A 7,543-nucleotide genomic window follows, 5' to 3' on the forward strand; every position below is an offset into this window, starting at 1 on the left:
TATGGTGCGATAGTTGTATATAGGTGCGATATTTGTATCATTCGCCCGTATATTCGACCGCTAGCGAGATAGACAGACTCGTTGTCGTCGTAGCCCTCTGGTGTTGGCGGTTGGTACCCGCGGATCGCCCAGGAGGTGTTGCGCCGCGTTGATGTCTCGACCTGTCGGTGTCCTGTTGATACCGATCCGCCACATACACTTACAATATATATATCAACATGCAATATGTCCACGCAATATCCCAAAACAAACACTTGCTAGTATTATTAGTTTTTAGATATTAAAAAAGATATTATTAGATATATAATATGTTACGAGCACTTTGAGCAGTGCGAGAGGCCGACAAGCTAGTATTTTATGGAAGTATTTAATGCAATGTACGGAAGTATTTTATGAAATACGGTTTCAATATATTAGCAAATATGCGGAACGGACCTCGCACGAGATCAAAAAGCCGCTAGGATTACTGTTTATAAGGATAAACTCGATGCGAAATCAGGGTCTCCAGATATTTAGAGATGTACGGAAAACATGCACGGATGAGCCTGATACTAGGTTAGCGAAACGCAAGAGTTAGAACTTCGTGAACGAACCTAATGCGAAATTGGGGAAATGTTAGTACAGGCTTTGTAATTGATTAATAAAAGTTGACACGATTTGAGCGCTAAAATCCTGTCGTGTGAGGACGCTCAGCCAGGTTGTACGGATTGCTGGCTTAAATGTTAGGATTTAAAATAAGTTAAATCGAATTCATACCAGAACACAAATATATATATTCTCATTAAGAGGCAGTTGCAAAATTGAGTATATATAGATGTAAAATATTATCTAGATGTTCGGTTTTCACGTACTGGCAATGCGAGGACTAAGAGTAGTGTCAAATGTTTGTTTCTAAAAGGATTAATTCTAAAAGAATTTTTAGCCCGATCTCACTATACTGCCTTTTAACAAATGTGTTAGTTACACATAGACTTTTTGTTATGTTCTGTCCGTGAAGCATAATTCCCCAGTTAAGTAGCATGTAAACATAATATACTATATAAGCATATAGTATAAAAATCCGAAAATTTCATAGTGAGATAGATCGTGAGTTTATCATTTATTCTGCGTTTGCGTATGGGAAAGAATTCCTTCAAACTTTCTGGGAAACGGTGCTCTCTGGTGTCCACATGACGCGACGGTCACCTCAATCGCAGCTTTGTCTCTCGCATCGTTTAAAATTTCGTTTAAACTGACAGAAAATTGGACCCAGAAATGTGTTGCAGACAATCCGCATCTGTCTTTCATAAAAAATCTGCAGATAACGGAATACAAAATTTAAGTCCAAAGACAGTCCGCAGATAAGGACCTAGTTCACGTTGTAGGAAAATATCCGAAGATGACAAATTGCTTCCGCAAAATGTAAGTCCGCAGAAAAGTATTTCGAATACTATTCTTGCACTTCTCCGTATTTCCGAGCCAACTTTTTGTAACAAAATTTCGATATCGCTTTCCAATCTCTTTACAGAATTCCACCACTCCTCGTCAAAGAGATAGCCCAGATGTGCTATCTTTAATTTCTCAATGACGCGTGTAAAGTTTTTCGTCTGTAATGTATAATATCAAAACATTATGAGCTCAGAATATGCGATTCGTTGAAAATAATTAAAAATATTATGAGTGTGTATCAAAAAAAGATTGTTTTATTCTAAGAACGAAATGATAGCACATGTAAAATAAGAAAATAATAATCAACATAAATTGTAACAATAATTATTTATCAAACGTATATACTTATTTAATAATGGATACATCCCTCTTTATTTTCTATTACTTCTATTGTACGATTTGCTATCGATTTATATAGTTTCTGGATGTAATTTTGACTTCACGTATCCCATTTGTGTACAATTGCATTTTTTAATTCTTGTACGTGTTGATACTGCCTTCCATTCGCGTATACCCCGTGAACAAGTTCTGCCCAGCAATTTTCAATAATATTAAGTTCCGGGGAGCGTGCAGGCCACGGCAAAATAGATATATTATTTTCATTAAAGTATGATTGGACCAATCTTGATGTGTGTACAGGTGCATTATCTTGTTGAAAGGTGTAATCAGGTCCAGAAATGCGTTCTGCATGATTATTTATTTGTTCTTTGATTAAATTTATGTATCGGACACTATTTATATCAAATAACTTTACAGTTATTTGGCCACTCTCGTGACAACGAAACTCTCTCTCTCTCTCTCTAACAACTCTATCAATTCTCTCGACTCTACTCTTCGGTGTCTTGATTAACTCTAACGACTCTACTCTTCGACGACTCGATTAGCTCTGACTCTCGCAACACGCACACTTTTCGACTCACACACTCTGATCTTTCGGTCGTCCCGCCTTTTCTTTTTTTATTTATTTATTTATTTATTGAAATTACAATCAATTCTCGCGTTGAGAATTTTCAGTAATTTTTCTGGCGTGGCGCAGTGACATGACTGATTATTTATAATAAGTTAATACTCATTATAGATAAGTATAATTTATAAGTAAGTTATAAATAAGTGAATATTACTTAATTTAGATAACTAATTGAATCTAGCGTTTAGGTCTAGCGGGTAGTGCCTCTTCAGCCTGCGAATCTGGTCCGTCTTATCAAGTAGCCCAGTGACTAGGGGGTTTCGGTGTTTGTTGACTCTTTTATTATATCTGTCGCTATATTTTGCTATTTCCTCTTTGACTGTGGGTATCTTGAGGTCGCGGTGTATTATTTCATTGGTTACATACCAAGGTGCATTACTTAGGGATCTTAGCGTTTTCGATTGGAAGCTTTGGAGTATTTCAATGTTGAAGTTTCTTGCTGTTCCCCATAGTTGGATTCCGTAGGTCCAGACAGGTTTTATTACGGTCATCGTCCCGCCTTGAAAAGCGGAACCGTCCTTCTCGTCTAACGTTGTCTATTGTTTTCCTCATATTTATGTAAGAATTACCAACTACGTAACTTTAGTCACGTAGGCACTCTTAAATGTAAACGAACCACAGAAAGACGACGTACACGGTTTTCAACCTATCTCTAGTTCAAACTACTTTACGATATTACAAAAGTACAACCTATCTCTAGTTCAAACTACCTTACGATATTACAGTATTTAATTTCTTTTATTCGTGGAAGTGAGAAAAGGCTTCGATCGTATTTATCATATACTTCTGAGAACGGATAGAATGACCGGATGTTATCCCGATGGTCACTCATGCTAAGGCGCTTGGATTTTCGCTATCTTATCGCTTTGTTTAGTCGGATTTCATTTGTGACACCGGCCCAAACCATCGCGTTGCCTCCTCCTATTTGTCATCGAATTTCTGACATTGTCTCTTTTCTTGTGTCATAAAAACAATATTGGAACCCATCAGGACGATCCAAGCTGAATATTTTTCGTCTGAAAATAGTACCCTTCTTCATTTCTTCTTCCAATGCATTCTTTCTTTTGCAAAGCGTAAACGTTCTGCTTTGTGTTTCGCTGTTAACGAGGTTTCTTTTTCAATTTTAGCCTCTTAATATCTTTGTAGGATAGTAGAACTCGACGAATACTTGAAACACTGGCGCTAACACTAGATTTTTCCATTATTTGCTTCATTGTTAACTGCGAGTTGGAAGCTACACGTAAAATTGCTCGCTTATTACGATCGAATAACGATGACGGCCGACTAGTACTTTTCTTTTTACCATAATCTTCAACATTTTGTGTATTGCTTTACGACTTTATCCTATTACTTTCGATATTTTTGCTACTGATAACTGTTGCTATTTTAGTTCAAGAATTCCCTTTTTTTCAGACTCGTTTAATTTTACTCGTTGATAGATCATGAGCTACTGAGTAATATCTAAACATATTAACAGAGTGTGCTTTTATTTCGTACTTAAAATAAAACAATTTTTTTTGTTACACACTAAACCTCATCACATTTTTAATTATTTTCAACGAACCGCATATTCTGAGCTCCTAATGTTTTGATATTATACGTTACAGACGAAAAACTTTGCACGCGTCATTGAGAAATTAAAGATAGCACATCTAGGCTATCTCTTTGACGAGGAGTGTAATTCCAGGAGCGTTTTCTAGACTTACGTCTGCAAAACGATTTTTTTCTATACTCATAGCTAGATTGCGGCTTCCTATACAAGCTTATAGTTTTGAGAATATAATTAAAAAAATATCGATTCAGCAAAAAATTGCTTTACTTACCAAGTATTATGAGAAACATTACGCTTTATATACTTCACATATTTTTTCATATTATGTGCATTCTGTGCAATTTTATACTTTCGAATTTCCTATAAATGCATAAAAATTCAGTCTACTGGCAACCTTCTGTTAAAAACCTAGGTCTTCATAATCGTTTAATAGTTTTCTCCTTCTCTTTAAGCAAATTAAAAATATACAATATGCTCCATAAGGCGATCTCACTCAAAGGTACAGTTGAAGACATTAATTAAATGTGGGCACTACGAATGTTCTTGAGATTACGAGCTCGGGCGTACGTGAAGAAAGTAGGGTGGTTTTTGGCCCCATTCGGAAGCACTGTTTGCGGACAGTCTACATATATTATCCGCTAACAGTTGTCAGCGTAGGCAGTGCTTAGACAGGGGATGTTTAGGCTAAAAGGCACATCTGTTTTTTAGATGTTTTATGAAAAAGAGTTTCAGGAGTGTGTATATAGGAAGATATTCTTCATCCGCAATGACTGTACATATAAATATGTTTTGTGGACTTTGTATAATGATGTAAATTCAAAACACAATTTATATTTATCTTGACACTGTAACGGGAAAGCTAATCAGGCAACATAGAATACGTACTTTTTTTTTAAAGCAGTTGAAAACAATTGGAAAATAAACGAAACAATTGGAAATGGGTATTGAAATTGATATCAAACTAAGATGCATTCGAATCTACAGTGCCTACAAAAAGTATTGGCACACCATTGTACCTATTATAGCATTTAAGTACTAGTTCAATAGGACTAAATATTTAAATTTCATATAGTTCAATGGTATCCTTATATGACTATTAAAAATTTATACTGTAAAAATGAAATGTAAGATTTGAAAAAAGCGCCTTATTGGAATATAAGGGTGCGTAGCAATAATTTGTGTACTCCTTATATAGATTATTAACTTATAAAATAAAAAAAAGATTATACTTGTAGGTACGTATAGGAATTGGAGAGTTGAAACAATGTCATGGTATATTTTCATGCCATAGATATACTATGAAATACATTCTTCTTAACTCAGAACTAAATTAAGAAATACGTGCTTCAATCGGGTTATTATTAGTGCGTTGCAACTTTGTTCCGACGTTTCATGAACGCTCCAGTTCATTTCTTCAGGCTAGATCTGAAAATAAAAGTTTCAGATCTTAATGTCATTACTTGTACCCTTACCCTGTATATACGCTAGCAGCAAAAAGTAAGTTCTGACATACGACATAATACGATATTACAAAATGTTTCAGCGCTATAACGACAAGCTATTATAATTATACCGACACGATTCTAAAAATGATAGGCGTTGTTAGATATTTAGTACAAGTCTGTATATATTTTGCAGAGAGCACAAAGGAATTTAAACAATCATCCACGATATTGAACACTACAAACATAAATAAATAAACTCTAGAACAACATACATATTCCGTTAAACACATATATATTCTGTGTTGTACTCATTTCCACGAGGTTTCTTATTAAAGTCCAAATTTTTTTATTAGTTGTTATGATTCCAGTTCTATTCCTATTCAGTTCAATTATTACTCCTTCCTATGCCGTAGCTGATAACACTTATTCCATCCACAACGTTCTTGTCGACGTGAAGGGATTATCGGAGACAAATACGTCGGTACATAATCCATTCTACGTAGTTCTTGCACACGGTGAACCTTATAAAGACATAGACCTTCTTTACGCATTATTCTCCTCACCGATTCGTGTAAAATCCTTATTTGACGAGATATTCTTCGCAAACACATTAATGGGTACATACATCCATAAACGATAACATGCTCTTCCTTACGCTAATGGACACGAGGAGCGTCGAGTGAGATATTAGTGTCACAATTGTGGGTCGCTGAGCCCTTTGGAAATCATGACGATCTGGAACTCGATGCTGCGATCCTCTATTAATTCTTGTCAATTGCAGATATATTTCTCGTGCCAAAGAATAATTACCACCATTCACCAATAGCACAAAGCATCGAACAAATATTTCTATGTTTGCAGAGTATTTCCCAAAGGCGAGTGATTTTACGCTGACGTATTTCCATTATCCTTGCCTGTTAATGGTTCATCGCACTTCAAGTTGTTCATACTGATCCAGACTATCCCAAATAGCCTTTTAGTGTTGGCTAATGGGCGCAAGTGGCATTGTACGCATAATCTCGTAAAGGAGATTTGTGCCTGCGCTCACAATTTGCCCTATCACGATCTCTCTGCTGTGTCGCTTGTCTGCACTTAATAAATAGCCAGCAAATATCTGTATTCCCTTACATTTATCGTGTATGCTATTTACTTCTTCATATTCATCTTGCATTTTCACGCGAATGTTCTGTTTACTTCTATCGACCCGACTCGTTGAACAGGGAGAATATAAATCGTTCTTTCGTTCCTCGCATTTGAAAACCGATCGCGGGAATGATAACTTAGACAGGCTTGATTTATTCCATATCTGACTGTAACATGTAAATAAAGTCAGTTTAATATTTTGAATGATAGATATCATACGTTCACTAGTAAGTAGATTCTAACACCGACGTTATTTTGTGCCATATAACTTTAAAATAAATAAAATAAATAATGATTAATGACGCTTTAAACATTTTTTCTAAGAAGATGATTTCATTGCGACTCGTGGGTTCCTTTCAGACATTCGTTCCCAGTAATGACTACCATACGATGCAATAAAAATGTTCGACCATGAAAATCATGCTCGAGGTAATTTTCGCGATCCAGTTTTTTAACAGATCTCCATCGATCCGGAAGTGTAGAATCATCTTCTAGAGCCACGACAAATAATTTTTGATACCCTGTACATATATCATATCATTTTCGTTTGTTTAGGAGATGTGACAGAAATCGAACTAGAGCTAAAGGAAGCTCCGGAAGACATGATTCTTGTCGGATCAATACCATCCAAATTGGACGTCATCGCTGAAATCAATTCGACCTATCCGGATGGTGAGTTTAAAATTACATAAAACGCAGAAGACGAACTTTTGTTTTTTGTACTCAATTCGAAGATCACACGTGATCCACGATTCAGAAAGACTGAAGGGCCGAACATATTTTTTAATTTTACCATCAAGAAATAGACTTTTTCGTGTTTTATTAGTGAACTACCGCATTTAACGCCTTGTTCTACAACAACGAGTGAGACTCGTGGTAAGAAATTTGGCCCAAAAACAATAAGTACGAGCCTGGCTCGTGGTACTTCATTCGGGACAAACATAAACCATACGAGTTAGACTCGTGGTTCAGTTGCTCTTGATATTTTCTTACTTTAGCTACGTGTAA

The sequence above is a fragment of the Bombus impatiens genome, unplaced genomic scaffold (assembly GCF_000188095.3).
Source record: "Bombus impatiens unplaced genomic scaffold, BIMP_2.2 scf_0780, whole genome shotgun sequence".
NCBI classification, from domain to species: Eukaryota; Metazoa; Arthropoda; class Insecta; order Hymenoptera; family Apidae; genus Bombus; species Bombus impatiens.